This window comes from Mustela putorius, unplaced genomic scaffold (genome assembly GCF_011764305.1).
Source record: "Mustela putorius furo isolate JIRA1106 unplaced genomic scaffold, ASM1176430v1.1 tig00000083_pilon_pilon_pilon, whole genome shotgun sequence".
NCBI lineage: Eukaryota > Metazoa > Chordata > Mammalia > Carnivora > Mustelidae > Mustela > Mustela putorius.
In genome coordinates, this window is record NW_025421273.1 from 46,320,055 (window position 1) to 46,337,114 (window position 17,060).

General features: G+C 39.2%; 1 pseudogene; it reads right to left on the bottom strand.

Moving 5' to 3' along the window:
- Positions 1 to 1,494: 1,494 nt before the first annotated feature.
- On the bottom strand, positions 1,495 to 1,645 carry LOC123391228 (annotated as a pseudogene).
- Positions 1,646 to 17,060: the final 15,415 nt, after the last annotated feature.

The window sequence follows — 17,060 nt, forward strand, 5'->3', positions numbered from 1 at the left end:
CTGACTCAGCATTTTCCCCCAAACTCTTGAAAGAAACTTTTGTGCCAGATCTCTATGGTTCATATTGTTAGTTCCACTCCCTATTTTTGTCTGTTTATGGGAAAGGGGGTTGCTTGAGTTTTACTTTTCCTGTACGAAACCATGTGTTCTATATTCCAATGGGAAATACATATAATGTGCAGTAGTTTTAGCTGAAATGTGTAAGAATTTTTGTTAAAGAAAATATAGAAGTGCTTTTTAAGGAAAACAGTGTCTATCTATCTATATACCTACATATGTATGTATATATACATAATGCATCTATCTACCTATTTTTATCTATCGACCAACTATGTAATTAGTGGTGAGCTAAATGTTTCACCGTAGGCTCTCCAGGAGAGAATAATGTCTAGTTTCTAACTTTTGCCAATTTTGGCAGCATAAATAACTCCACCATGGTTCATTTCAATATGATGACCCTGAACCCAGAACTGGGAAGTAATGCACAACAGAACACTGTAGAATTTCTGTAACATTTTCACCATTAAGATACAATAAATGTAAATAACTTCAAGATCATACATAATGGTAAGCTAGAGTAAAATAAGGAAGTGGTCAGTTTTGATTATTTATTACCTTCATTTTAATGCAATTTATTTAATCATAAGTTTATGTAACTTGATTTTTAATAATGATTGTGTTTAAGAACTCTTGCAGAATTCCTGAGAATTTAGCAGTTGGCTTTGGAAGCTGGTGTAAAGCAGATCCCATACAACGCTGAATTAATCTCTTTGCTTCTATCTACTTCTTTCTCTTTTCTGAGTAGAGTGGGCGCTGGGGCTGGGGAGATCTTTGTTGAACTTTATCTGGTGGGAGTTTAGGTAAGCAAGTCTGGAGGCAGAAGCAAGAGTAAATTGCAGCATATAATAAAGTATAATAAAGGAGGCAAGCTGGTGTGCGTTGAGTGGGTGGATGCTGAGATTACAGGGGACTGGAGGCAAGAGTTAGCTTGCTCTATGGTAGAAGGCTGGAGAAGAAAACTCTCTCTCCTTATTGAGAAGGCCTCAATGCATACCTTTTATTTATTTTACGTAATCCTGAACTACTCGAATCCTGAACTACTACTTGAAAGTGCTAAAAAATAGCCTCTTCTGTCAAAAAACTTTAAAATATTATAATCTGATAATACATTTATTTCTGTGGAAAAATTCTCTTCTGAGTTGCCAGAGTGGAATGACGGACGGCAGTCTTTAGGAATGCATCTACTGTGTAGAACAGGGCAGTTTGTCATTGGACATTGGAAACAAATCTCTTCTTTCATTTCTTATAGGAAATCTTTGGTAAAAATCTACATTGCTTCATAACATCTTTAGGGGAAATGGATTCTTTTTGGAGAGGAAAATAGTATGGAGTTTTATGTTAAAGTTGAGGCAGGCAAAAACTGAGACTGTATGCTTGCTTACGTGAGGTATTTGAAAATAATATATCTAGGACTGAAAATGAAATCAAATGAAATATAGAATCATTTGTTGAAGTGTGAATGTAGGCAGGATAGTGTGGGACTTTGTCTACTGCCCAGATTTGGAATTTGATTATAGTTTTCAATTAGCAATAATCGCGCCTCGGATAAACCTCATTGGCTACGATACTGCCACTGCGCAAAGCTGATTATAGAATCTACCCTCACTATCTGTGTGACCTTGGGCAGGTTATGTAACATCTCCGTGTCTCAGTTTCTTTGGCTGTGAAACAGGAATTTTCATATTATATTGGCTTGAGGATTAAATGAGCTCTATGTAAAACACTTAGAATGATTCTTGGTGCAATGCAAGCTGTAGGGTCAGCTTATATTTTTAACTGGCTGAATGATTTAGGGATACAATTGGAATATTATATATACGTATACATATATGTATATGGGCTTCTGGATTTCTGAGGAGGCTGGGTTTCTGAGGAGTTCTCATAAGGACTTTCTTCCTTGTTTGAGTTTTGAACTAATTGAGATATAAGAAGCAAGAGTGATAGAGACAAGAGAATTAAAATATTTCCGTTAATACTGATAATGTTGATGTAGCATAGTCTGCTCGCATCTGTAGGCAACTGGACTTCCTAATCCAGAAATTTTAAACCAGGCAGATTTCCCCAGCCATAGGAGGCTCTGGAAACCTGCATGAAAACTCTTTAGGGCCAAACCCTCTCACCATAGGGCTGAGACAAGAGCAGAGCACACAGTGAACAGGGTGGGCTGACATCCAGAGGAAAGGAGAAGGGGAGACAGGCCGGGATCTCTGTGCCTGACTTCTTGCACGCTCATGGTTAAATTCATTCCCTCCTCTGTCAGTGGCCGAGTGGGTCCAGGACAGAGAGAAGCCAGGCTGGAGCTCCTCCCATGTGGTAGGGAATCATAGGGGAAAGAACAGCCTTCCCCTCCGTATCTCTGTTCAATAACGCAGAAACTACTTTTGATGTTTTTAACAGAGGATATGTAATTCACTCAGGTCAGGAAGGAGCTGAGAGCCCCACGGGAGATGGTGAGACAAGTCAGAGAGTCATAGCAGCAGGAAGATATCAACAAAGGGAGGCGGTGCCCTTAACCTGATCTAGGGGCTGGAAAATCCAGCAGAAGCCGGAATCCTGGTGGGTCTGGGTAGGAGGAGCTGGCGCCACAGAAATACTGACTGAGGCAGAGAGGCAGGAAGAGAAACACCCCGGCTTCTCCCTGCCCCCGCCCTCCCATCTCTCTCTGGTGCGTCTCCTTGGCTGCCCTCCGCAGCCAGCCAGTTGACAGGAGCCTGGGAAACAGGGGCTGCCGGGTTAGCCCCATTGCTCTATAAAGCAGAGAGGGGAAGGACAAAGAATCGATCTGTGTGCAAAGAGGGCCAGGACCTGCATGCACATGCGCGTGTGCGCGCACACACACACACACACACACTCATTCACACTCACTTAAACACCTATTTCATACTACTCTGCGTATGACCTCTTTGGACCATGTGGATCAAAATATTCTTTTCGATGGTATGGTTTTTAACGTTGCTTAGAGACACTGTCTATGGAAGTAAACTGAAGGAAGTTGAAAAATCAATATACAATTTGGCCCATCTTTAAAGTTCTGGCAAACATCCTCTGTAACACTCCTAGATAATAAATCTCCAGACTGCTGCCTGACAGTGTCAGATTATTGCCTCAATTCTTTATTTTTTCTTGTCCTTCTAAAGATAGACTCAGGTAAAATTCTCCACTCAGAGACCAGCTTGATACAAGTCAAGGAACTTTGACTTTATACTTATTTACCTTCTTATATCAGTTAATAACTTCTATCAGTTAGGGGCGCCTGAGTCATTGGAGTGTCTGACTCTCAGTTTTGGCTCAGGTCATGGTCTCAGGGTCCTGAGATCGAGCCCCATGTTGGGCTCTATGCTCAGTGGGGAGTCTGCTGGAGATTCTCTCCCACTCTCTCTGCCCCTCCCCCTGCTCACTCTCTTTCTCCAAAAATAAATAAATAATTAAAATCTTTAATAACTTATATCTGTTAATGGGCAACCTCCAGTCATGGTTCCTTCACGAAGTGTTTGTACATTCAAGCCTCAGGGAGGTGTCCCGTGGACTCTGTTGCACTTACTTTCTGTCTTCACCATGCGCAGTTACTTGTTTTATTTGTCTAATCTTGCGTCAGTCTCCTTAAGAATTGGCACTGGGTCTTAAAAATCTGTCATAAATATCCCAAGAAGCTAGCCGGTTTAAGCCAAATCATGTGGGTCTAATTTAAAAGTCCAACTCTTATGCTGTTGCCTAACGAAGTTTTCTTGAAAGCATATCATATTCTGGCTTATTTTGTACTCACAGGCCATGCCTGAAAGTGTTGAAGCCAGACAATGATGGAAATGGAAGCCTTGGACTGCATTTGCTTTCCAGAGAATTGTAAGGACCCCAGGTCAGGGCTGCTCATACTCCAGGTCTGGGGTGAAAATCCTGAGAAAATCACATAACTTCTATATGCCTCAGCTTCCTTACCCCAAAAATGAGGATAAAGACAGTCTCTTCCTCATTATTGTATTATATAAGACAACCTGTGCTTATTGCTTGCATCCAAACCTAGAGCTCAGTGTTGATTATAATCTGATGTGCTGTTTGTAAAAGGTCGTTTTAAGGTAAAACCCTCAGAAATATTAAAAGTTGATTTTCTACTTTGTGCAGAACCATTTCTCTCATGTGCCTTGTCCACAAGGCTGAGTCGGGGGAGCAGAGAAGCAGAGTAGCTCCCTGGGGCACCAGACTCACAGGGATGGTAAAACATCATTGGAATTGGAGGTAGAGGGAGAGAAATGTGATTACTAGGATTGCTTTTGAGGGGCTATTCCTTTTAATGGAAGGGGACTTTAAGAAGGCACTTGGGTTGGGGGAGTGAGAAACCCCAAGTGGCATGTTTATGTAAGGATAGGTCACCTTTTTCAGGAAAGGCCCCAGGTGACTGGAGGGATTTGGCTTTGCTCATGCAAATTGGGGCCAGTGTAGAGTCACTGTGAAAAGGCCCAGAGTCCCATATGGGGTCCTTTTCCACCCCTCTTCCTAGCCCCACTAAGCTCTAGAGTTTCTCGAAAAATAATACAAAACAGTCCTTTTCCAGAATGAGGCACCAGAGTATTAGCTCTGTGGTGTGTCTGTTTAACACCATGGATTAATAAAATGGGGGAGCTTTCAATTCTTCAGCCAGGGACCAAGGAATCAGAACACCTAAATTCAATATGAAAATTGTTAACGAGGTAGAAGCTTGTGAACTAGATCCCTGAGAAGGCCAAAAGAGGATTTTAAGGTACTCTGGAGGGAGCAGTTGCCAAAAGCAGCTAGGGTTGAAGGCATGGGGAGTGGGGCTGGAATTTCTAACATGGCGGGTCCCAGAAGTTCTGCTCAGCTGGGGCTGGGGTCTCGAGCTCGGAGAAGAGGCCTGAGGAAGAGGTCTTGGCCTGCCCATTGCTGGGGTCTCCAGACAGGGTGGGACTTGAAACTTGGTCCTTCATGTGTTGGGAAAACTACCAGTTCAGTTCAGCTGCTGCCACAAGAAAGAACTGCTCAGACGACTAGAAAGCAGAGAGGAAAGAGCAGGTCAGTTCTTCCTCCTCCCCCAGACTCGCAGCCTTCCCCCACTTCCGTCTCTCCCACAGAGGTGAGTCCAGGTGGCTAAACAGGAAGAAATGAAAGGGTGGCTTTAGAGCTGAGAAACAGTTACTTCATGATTGAGACAGAGATACCCTGAAAGGCAGAACAAGTTACTTAGTAGACACTGGTGACTAGGTCTTAGGCCAATATTTCACAGAGTATCTACTACCTGCTGCTGGGAATACGCAGCTGACTATGACCTATCTCTGTCCTCAAGGAAGAGGGAAGGAGGCTGATGTATAGCGTCAATTGTTGCATAATGTAATAAAAGGTCCCACACAATTATGATGGGAGCACAAGAGGGGAGCCAACTGAATAGGTAGTGAACCCAATCATCTTTTTTTTTTTAAATTAATTAAGTGTTATTTAGGTAGCTTCATTATATGAAAATAGAAAAGCAGCATCAATGTTCGTGCCCACTTAAAGGTAATTGGTAGGGGAAAAAATGGTAGTTGGTAGGGGTTAAGTGGCACAGTTTTGAATATTTTCCCTATGTTTCCTCCAACCTAATCTCCCCAAATTTGTCAACCCAGTACAGTCTGTTGGATGTGTGTGTGTGTGTGTGTGTGTGTGTGTGCACGCATGCACGTATGTGTGTGTGTTTTAAATCTCAAAGATTTCTGATGTTATCTGTAGGAATGCTGACAACACTGACTCCATTTTTGGCCCTCCATCTTGCTCATGTCCATGTATGGGCTCCGTGTTCCGGGCCCCACAGAGGTTAATATATGCCCTGACTGGAATTCAAGAAGGCTTGTTCTGATCGTCCCTAAAGTTGCACCAAGAAGTCTCTGCTTTAGATAACTAGTAGGAATGACTGGTGCATAGCAGGTTCCATTTTAGGTAACTAGTAGAAATGACTGATGCAAAGATCCACAAGATCCCTGCACAAGCAGGGGGGTGGGGTGCAGAGGGAGAAACAGACTCTCCACTGAGCAGGGAACCATCCCAAGACCGTGAGATCATGACCTGAGCCCAAGGCAGATGTTAACGGACTCAACCACCCAGGAGCCCCAAAGATCCACTTGAGATAAATACCCTGTGACCTCACCACCATGCTCCTCATTCCATAAAAGCTTGGGATTAGGGTCTGGACTGGATAGGGAATAGCTGTGAAGAATGGGGGCAGAGGATGGGTGTACAGTGCCTGGATCTAGTGTCTGCCCAGTCCTCCCTACCACTAAGTTACCCTAAAATAAAAATGGTGTAAATGGTATAGAGTGACTCGCTTTGTTTTTGGGTCTTAAAGTGCCTTCTCTATCTGTAAGATACTTTACTGACCCTCCTCCAATTTCTTTTCTTTTTTTTTCTTTTTTTTTTTTTAAGATTTTATTTATTTATTTGACAGACAAAGATCACAAGTAGGCAGAGAGGCAGCTGGGGGGGGAGGAAAGCAGGCTCCCCACGAGCAGAGAGCCCGACACGGGGCTTGATCCCAGGACCCTGGGACCATGACCCGAGCTGAAGGCAGAGGCCCCAGCCCACTGAGCCACCCAGGCGCCCCCCTTCCTCCACTTTCTAACACTATCAAATTCAAGGTATTTCTTCATTTAAAGAAATAATTACAAATCTGTTTTGTTGAGTGTTGCCTTTTAGTATTCTATAAAACAGGATAATATTTCATAGTTCTGGAGTCATCTTAGTACACGCAATGTGCCAGTGACATTTTACAAAGGTATTCCAGTATTTGTTCTAATTTATTAACTTAGTCTATAAATATTTGCTTTGTACTTCACTAGATTCCGGGGAAATATAAATTGAATAAGACATGATGGGGTAGACGCTTGGTTACATGTGTTACAAGTAACTTGGCTTCCGTTGGTTACATGTCAGCCATCCCATGGCTCTTTCCTTGCCAATAGAACCTAGATTTTATCAGGGTGTTTGGGGAGCAGTACATCCAGCCCAGGAGCAAATCTTGATTGGTTTAAGACAGTTATATAATCCTGCTCCCCTTTACTAATAGTCTAGGGTTGGGTTTGTGACCAGTTCTGACCCTGTGATTTCTGCTGTGGGCTTCTAGGAAAGACTTTCCCAATAATGTGTTGTATTGGACATTATTATTTGAGGACATTATATTGGGAGTTATGACAGCTATCTGAAAACCTGAAGGGGATAGCTCCAAGAGTCAGAAATGCCACCTAGAGTCCCACCATCATTGATCCACTAAATTCATCCCCCTGGACCAGTGTTTTTTTGCTACTTATTTTTGAGATAATACCTTATTGTTTAAGCATTTTTAGTGGGGTTCTGTTTTAGATGAAATGAAAGTACTCCTAAATAATGAACATGGCTTCTGTCTTACACAAATCTTTAGTTTTTTTTTTTTTCTTTTCTTTTTGAAAGGGTTCTAAAAGTAAAGTACTATTCTGTTGCTTATATATTATTCTAAAGAGGCAATGGACAATCTCAGGGAGTTGATATATATATAAAACTACCAATAGGGTATGTGCCTCCATAAGGGATCGTCTCTCTTTTTTCATGACATACACAATGTTTTTTTTTTTTTTTTCTTTTAATTTTCAAGGGGATAAGTTTTGGACCTGGAAAGTCACCTGGAACTCTCCATGCACCTCCCCCCTCCCTGCCCCACCCACCACCACAAAGCTGTAATACCATGTTGAGTTTCATTTCTATGAAATCATCCATTTGCATTTATTTAACCACTCCCAGGCAAAAACAAGGAACCAAAGCAAACACACCCCAGTGTGCTTGTTACTTTGTTCTTTTCTTTTCCGTTATGTTACTTTGTTCTTAAGTCAAACCAAGCTGATAACAGGGTGAAGAGTCAGTATACCAAGTATTCAATGAAAATTATATGAAGCCACTCTAAAAATATCATTAATGCAAATCCATTTGTGATTCATATTCTTGCAAGTAAATAACTGGTGAAACTCAGTCGGTTCTTCATCTCACCATGGTAGCTCTTAGGGACCCTCTTTTTTCTTTTAACGAGAATTATCTCCATGGACATCACCAGACTAGGGAACAGTCTCATCACTACAAAATGTACTTGGTATTTTAAGGAAGTATTGATAGTGATTTATTTCTTGCCACTCACTAGGCATTTTTTGTAAGTACCAACATTGAATTGGGGGTGATATTTGGAAGGGCTTCTCTGGAGGCAAGGATCAGGTCTCTACAGATTTTATGTAGCTGGTATTACTTGCTTGTCAGAGAAGATGCTCCCTGGGTGTATCTGACCTGAAACTGACCTAATAAACTATTCACTTCGGTCTCACACTTAGTATCTCCCTGGCCTCTGCTGTAAACTCTAATATAAATTAACCCCCCCACACACCAAAAACAAATAAAAAAATGTTGCAACTGGACATTTTACAAGATAGGACATATAAAGTGAACAAAGTGTTTAACCTAAGAAATAAATTTTAATACATATAAAATATTATTTTCTGTTCCTCAGATTGACAAAGATTTAAAAAGTCATAAAACCATCAGTAAAATGCAAAGGCAAGCTCTTGAATGGCAAAAGGTAGTTGCAAATGATACATCTGATAAGGGATTAACATCTAAAGTATGTAAAGAACTTCTATAGCTCAATACCACAAAAATTAATAATTACATTAAAAAACATGCAGAGGACCTGAACAGACATTTTCCCAAAGAAGGCCTATAGATGGCCAACAGACACATGAGAGGTATCTGCCCAAGATTCCTTGGTTAAGAAACCACAATGAGATATCATCTTACACCTCAATGTGGTTACAATAAAAAAGACAAGAAATAGTAATTGTTGACAAGGGTATGGGGAAAAAAGAACCCTCGTGCACTACTGCTGGGAATGCAAATTGGTGCAGCCACCATAAGAAACAGTATGGAGGTTCTTCAACAAATTAAAAATAGAATGATCATACCATCCCTTAATTCCACAAGTTAAGTATTTACCCAAAGGAAACAAAGGCATTAATTCAAAAAGATACATGTACCCCTATGTTTATTGAGGTATTATTTATAACAGTCAAGATACAGAAACAACCTAAGTGTCCATCATCCATGAATGGATAAAGAAGAGGTAACACACACACACACACACACACACACACACACACAGGAATATTACTCAGCCATGAAAAGATGAGAGCTCATATTTGCGACAACTTGGATGGACTTAGAAGATATAAAGTTCAGTGGAATAAGTCAGACAGAGAAAGACAAACACCATGGAGTTCACTAATATGTGGAATTTAAGAAACAAACGAACAACAACCAAAAAGACAAACAGACTCAAATACAGAGAACAAAACTGGTGGTTGCCAGAGGGGAGCTGTGTGGGGGAATTGGGTGAAGTAGACAAAGGTAATTAAGAGTATACTTATCATGATGTCTATTGAATAATGTGTAGAATTGTTGGGGCGGTGGGGAATGAAAGGATAATTATAATGGTGGTATAGAATACATGACAAATAAATTGCACAAAGCCTATCTCCCATGATGGATGTTCTCCCTGTGGAGTCTGAGGTTTCAGATAAGGCAGGACTTAGATGTATTTTTCAGGAAGGCTATAAAGACATCACTAATAAGTGCAATGGTACTTTAATTGTAATGACAATAATGAGAACTACCACTGATTATTTGCCACGTGGCAGATATTACAGTCCGCATTCTACAAGGATTATCTCATTAAGTCCTCATCACAACATTATGTTTTTGAGTAAATTTTTATTTTCTCTTTCATTTTAGAGATGAGAATATTGAGGGTTTGAGAGGTATCTGCCCAAGATTACTTGGCTAAGAAATGGTGAAGATGGGATATAAATCCGATATATGCTCTAGATCTGTTTCTGCTCTAAGCAGAGGGACCTAAGAAGACAGATTATATCTACTTTTGATCCATTTGCCATAATTTAGAATTGTTAGCTTTTAATGATGCTCAAATTAGTGAGCCAATATCCCTGAATTGCAGTGTGATGGCTTTAAAATAAAAAACAAAAACAAAAAGACAAGGAACTGGGGGGAAAAAAAGTCAGTGATACCCAGTACTTGCAAGAGTTGGTGATGAAGACTGTCTCAAGCTTTGCTTGAGGATGTCTGCCTGTCTGTCTATCTATCTTTAGGAAGAATTTTAGCAATATGAAATTTCCAAAAAAAATTCTTACATTTCAGTTCAGCTATTCCATTTCTGAATTATTTTATTCCACTTTTTGATCCTAGAGAAATAATCCTGAATATAGAAAAAACTATGTATAAAGCTATTTGTCACAACATTATTTATAAATGGTGAACAGTTAGAAACAACCTAATTATTCAACACTAGAGAAGGTACATATATTTTGTTATATGTACCACATGATGAATGCAAATATGAAAGTTATACAATATAAAAATTATGGCTGTGTAACTACATTCTGAGTTAAAGGCTACTGTTTTAATGTTAACAGAAAAAAGCTAGAAATTGTATATATTATATACAATTATATCTTTACTATGAAAAAAGGCTATAAAATGGGAGAAGATATAGCAAAAATTTTAGTAGCAGCTTCCTCTGAATATGAATGATTAATATTTTTCTAGGTATGTTTCTGTACTCTCTGAATTTTCTATAATGAATATGTATTACTTTCTTAATCAAGAAGGAAATATACAAATTAAGAAAAAGCTTGAATTAGATACTTTTCTCATAAGAGCAACTTAGCTTCTGTTCTTTAAAGAAGATTTTCCAACTGCTTTTATTTCTTATCTTTAGAAAACATCAAGCTACTACGATGTACAGGCTTTTAGGATTCTAGGTTTCAAAGGTACAATGAACTACAAAGGAATTTGGTCCAATTTCATTCTTTTTCCAGGTGTCATCATGACAATGCATTTATAACAGGCAATTTTCTGTTCTCTGGAAAGCTAGGTGCATCCCATCAGAAACAGATTTCTATTGGGTGTCTCAAAACATGTCCTGCTGTTCAATCATGTTGTATTGGCACATATCTTTTTGATATGTCTTTTTTTTTCATAGTTTGATTTTATTATTTCTTGTAAAATCTGCACTTCTGCTGCAGACTAGGTATATAAGGGATGCTTGCTGTCTGTTGCACAGTAGGTGAACAGCTAGGGAATGAGTAGAATGAAGATAGCAATGCCAGACGTGTGAGAGCACACACTTTGCTTCTGTGTGCCTTTTGAAGACTGCCTGTGTGCCCTGGGGCCAAGTCTCTGAATAATTACAAGTTAATGGTGTATGTCATCTCATAGAAGTATCTCATATATACAAGCAAATGTAATTCAGTACTCTGGTCACATCAGGTTTGTATTTGTATATCCTTTTTTAATCTTTTTTTTCCCCCCCTGATTGTTAATATATCTATATTCTCATTATTTAACACATGAGAAATGTATTAGTATCCTAGTGTTACAAATGATCACAAATTTAGCAGCTTAAAACAACACAAACTTACTATTTTAGATTCTGGAGGTCAGAGCTCCAAAATGGGACTCTTTGGGTGAAAATCAAAGAGCTGACAGGGATAGATTCCTTTCTAAAGCTTCTAGGGCAGAATCCATTTTCCTGCCATTGACAGCTTTTATCAGCCACAGCCAGCCTTGGGTCATTGTCCCTTTCCACCTCCCCCCACCAGCAGTGGCCACTTGAATGTTTCTCACCTGCCATCATTCTGACTCTTCTGCTTCTCTCTTCTGCATTTAAGTACTTATGACTCTCTTGGGTCCACCCAGATTATCTGGGAGAATCTCTGTTTAAGGACCAACTATTATCCACCTTCATTCCATCTGCAACCTTAATTCCTCTTTGCTCTGTAATCTAACATATTTATGGGTTCTGGAGATGAGGACACAGACATCTCTCTTTGTCCAGAGTTGGGGGGAGAAGGATTATCGTGCTTACCATGAAAGACTTCCAGAAAAATAAAAATACATAAAGACAGTCTTTTGCTCAATCATGCAAAGACAACCATTGTTAACATTTTGGAAAACATTTTCCTTATAATTTTGTGAGATAATAAATTTAATTGACTTAAATACATAATGGGGACTTTAAACATTTTGGGAGGCTGGGTAATATATATTCACATAATTCAAATATGTAAAACACAGTCACTAAAAAATCTGTTTCCCTACTGTAGTAATCGCTTTTAGTTGTTTCATAAGTGTTCTTCCTGGTTTTTAATGTAAACTCAAGTGGCATAATATTGTTGCCCCTTGTCCCATCTTTGGTCCTTACCATATTTCAGAGTAGAAGTGGGCATAAGGATGACTTCAGTTTAACTTGTCTAATTACATTGACAATAACATTATTTTCAAATAAAGTCACACTGGGTGATTCTGGGTAGGACCTGAATCTTTGCCGGGACACTGCCAAACCCAGTACGCTTGTATGATTTGCCTTGGCCAAGAAGATATTAGCAACCGTGGTACATCAGAGGCCCGAAAAGCATTGATTTTAATTACCTTGAAACTTTCCCATGAAGAAGTCCAGGGTAGCAGCTGTCCCAGCTGAGGCCACTTCTAGAACCATCAGCATAATAATGGCCAGATGTGTGAATTAGGCCATTCTAGACCATCCTGCTATGGCCAAGCCAGCCAGACTGGAAGAGTTACCCAGCTGACCCTTAAAATTGTTTAAGAAATAGTAAGTGTTTATTTGAAATGATCTGATACTCAGCAAAAACTAACTCATATGAGCTCTAATATGAAAGGAGATTTGTTTGTGGAAATTCTAGAGAACGGAATTCTCTTAAGTTTCTCGCCATATAAAGACTTTGGTTTTTAAACTTGATTTCCTTATCAGCACTGGAAAGTTACAGAATGGCAGATTTCAGCTGGTAGTAACTGTGGACTTTTTAATAAGTGGATCTGAAACAATGTAGCTGACTGGCCCCAGAAGGTAGTGTTCTAAAGGTTGCTGATGTTTGGGAGACTGAATTAGAATCTCACATGTCTGTTTTGAACCTAAGACTGAGGAAAAAAGGCTTGGATGCTGGGGTTTTAGAAATCTGAGAAAAAGAATCATTGCTGGTTTAATGGCCTTTGAATGCACTGTGCATGCCAGAAATTGTGGAAAGGCCCAAAATTACTCAGCACGCTCTGTAAAATTCCCAATAACTGCTGGCATTACTGTACATATTCTTCCTAAATTGAATCTTATACCAAGGGTTGGAAGTGAGCCTTTGACTTTGGGTTTCTACATAATCTTTTCCATTTTATCACTTGTAATTCCCAGGGCTAGACACACATTGATTTTTTTGTCAACTGGTGAATCAGAATTGGGCCAGGACTGAGAGTGGTAGTGGTAGGAGAAAGCCAGAGCAAGGGCCACCAGGCAACCTTCTAGAATGCTGTCATTCATCTCTTGACATAAAGACAAAAGGAGGGTGTTGGAAAGATCTAGAGGGAAATGAACAACCTGACATAGTAAGAAGGTTGGGATGGCTTCTAAGAAACACAGGTCCCTGGGATGGAATGTTCTTGGGATGTGGTACACTGAGTAGAGTTACGCTAACTAAAATGGAAAGAGGATTTAATTCATAAATGTTCTAGTTCGGTTTTATTGGCCAATATTAGACCTTTGTCAGGCTTTATTTATAATAAGAGTTTCTGTGCTATCTCAAGCAAATCAGAACTTTTATTTTATTTTTAAAGATTTTATTTTTATTTGACAGACAGAGATCACAAGTAAGCAGAGAGGCAGACAGAGAGAGAGGAGGAAGCAGGCTCCCCGCTGAGCAGAGAGCCCGAGATCATGACCTGAGCCAAAGACAGAGACTTAACTTACTAAGCCACCCAGGCGCCCCAGATCAAAACCTTTAAACTTCAGTTTCTTGGAGGAATTATTCTTAAATTAGCCCTAAACTTATATCTAAGGGTAAAATTTGATTACGGCTGATAGGCAATGCTCTCAGATAGTAAAATGAGGGCTTAAAAAGTCTTCAATTCATTTATATTTCATTTGGAATGTTGCAATTATAATTGAATGAATTTTTCCTGAATGCCTGGCACTGAGAAAAGAACTTTATATTCATTGTATTTTATGTATATATATTTTGTGTTAATACAATGGCCATGTTATATAAATAAAACTTCTGAGGCCTAAAAGTATCACAAAACTAATAAATAGATTTCAGTTTTCAAGTTTTCTCATGTGTAAAATAAATGTTTATCCTAGTTAAATGTAATAATTTTGCATATATTAACAATTATTTGGAAAGAATGCATAGAGCACAATAATATTTTATAATTTATAGTTTTATAGTTTATAATTTACTTTGAAAATATCTCAGGATGAACAGGGTTATCTGGGTCCATATACAAGTAAACTGTAAATATTAGGGATGACATCTGAAAGACCCTAAGAAGAATCAACAAACATCTAGAGATAGTTACTTAATATCTCAAGTAATTTGAGCTGTTAAAACAAAATACCATAGATTGGATGACTTAAATAACACTTATTTCTCACAGTTCTGAAAGTTGAAAAGTCAAAACTCAAGTGTTAACAGAATCTGTGTCTGGTTAAGACCCTCTACTTGGTTTACAGTGATCCACCATATTGCTGTGTCCTAACATGGCAGAGACAGAACTCTGATTTCTTCCTCTTTTTGTAAGGGCACTAATTCCATCATGGGGCTCTACTCTTATGGCCTCATCTTAACCTCAAGACTCCACCTCCAGACACCATCACATTGAGGTTTAGGGCTTCCATTTATAAATTTTGGGGGGGTACACAATCAGTTAGTCCATAGCACTTAGCATGTTAAATATCATCAAAATTTGTACCTGAATGGTTCCACCACTATGGAAAACAATATAGAGGTTCCTCAAAAAATTAAAAACAGAATTACCATATGATTCAGCAGTCTCACTTCTTGGTATATATTCAAAGAAAATAAAATCAGTATTTGGAAGAGATGTCTGCTTTCCCATGTTTATTGCAGCAGCATTCACAATAGCCAAGATATGGACCCAAACTAGGTGTCCTTTGACAGATGAATGGATTAAAAAAATGTGATATATGTTCCATAATATGTATGTTATACATATATGTAATATGTATATGTGTGTATATATACACACATATATAATATAATATAAGTGGTATATTAAGCCATAAAAAAAGGAAACCCTGCCATTTGTGACAATATGGATGAACCTAGAGGGCATTATGCTAAGTGAAATAAGCCAGACAGAAAAAGACAAATACTGTATGGTATCACTTATCTGTGGAATCTAAAAAAAAAAGCCAATCTCATAGCAATGGATAGTAAAATGGTGGATGCCAGAGTCTAGGGGTTAGGATAAAATTGGAGATGTAGGTCAAAGGGAACAAACGTGAAGTTATAAGATAAATAAGTTACAAGGTTCTATTATACTGCATGGTGACTATAGCTAATAATATTGTTTTATGTACTTGAAATTGTGGAGAGGAGATCTGATATGTTCTTACTGCACACACAAAAAAAGGTCGACTATGAGGTGATGGATGTATTAACTCGATTGTGGTAGTTTTCTCACAATGTGATCATCATATATGTACACTTTAAATACATATGGTCTTTTTTTTTTTTTTTAAAGATTTTATTTATTTATTTGTCAGAGAGAGAGTGAGCGAGAGCGAGCACAGTCAGACAGAGTGGAAGGCAGAGTCAGAGGGAGAAGCAGGCTCCCCGCGGAGGGCAAGGAGCCCGATGTGGGACTCGATCCCAGGACGCTGGGATCATGACCTGAGCCGAAGGCAGCTGCTTAACCAACTGAGCCACCCAGGCGTCCCTACATATGGTCTTATTTGTCAATTTTTCATCAATAAAGTTGGAAAAAGTTTATACTAGAGTTTATAAATTGGCATAAGGATGGTAGAAATAATTTTTCCTTGATGAATGAGTAGCATTCAACATACATGGCTGGTTACACATTTGTATGGACACCATTACCCTTGCACAAACTCAGCTGTCTGACAATAACTTCAGGAGTGGGGAATGCAAGGTTTTGGCCTCTTGCTCACCGCTTATCCCTTCAATTCATGGAAGATTCTGTCCCCTCACCGAATTTCAAGGCTGATCAATTCTGCTTTTAGGATATCAGAATATTTGGTGCAGACTAAAATTTTCATTCAAGGAATGAATCAGTTTGCTACTTTAGGAGAATAAGAGAAAACTAGAACAAGGTTATAAATTTGCTCTGTTGACCTCAATTGGGACGAATGTCATTTTTTTTTTAAATTTTTTCTAAATTAGCTTTGATTGCTTTGGTTCTCACCCAATAGAGTTTTTTTTTTTTTTAAATGATTTTTTTTTTTAAAGATTTTATTTATTTATTTGTCAGAGAGAGAGAGAGGGAGAGAGAGCGAGCACAGGCGGACAGAATGGTAGGCAGAGGGAGAAGCAGGCTCCCTGCTGAGCAAGGAGCCCGATGCGGGACTCGATCCCAGGACGCTGGGATCATGACCTGAGCCGAAGGCAGCTGCTTAACCAACTGAGCCACCCAGGCGTCCCTCACCCAATAGAGTTTATGGGGAAAGCCACCCTCAATGATTTTAAGAAATCCACCCTATTTTAAGAAGCTCATTTGAAGACTACCTCTGATCTTAGTTTCATGGGAATTGGCTGAGCTGCTTTTTTATCTCCTCAAATATCAAGGGATCCATTACGCATAGTCCCAAAAAGTCTCTTGCTGTTCCAGTCTTGACCATCAGGGTCTTTTGCTCAGTGTCCAAGGTGTCTATGCATGGTAAACTCAAGGAGGTCCTGCCACACCTGGAATATTGGTGAAACATGAGAGTTGTCCACAGAGTGAAACTTCCTTCCAATCCCTTCACTCTTTGGTGAACCAATTCTCCCTATGCTGTATCCTCTCTTTCTACATGCCGGTCAGACCCCCTCCTTCTCAGATAATCAGATAGAACTTTGTACCTAGGCTTTCAAAACAAAGCCTAACTAATTTTTCTCTGGTGCAAGAGATGTCTA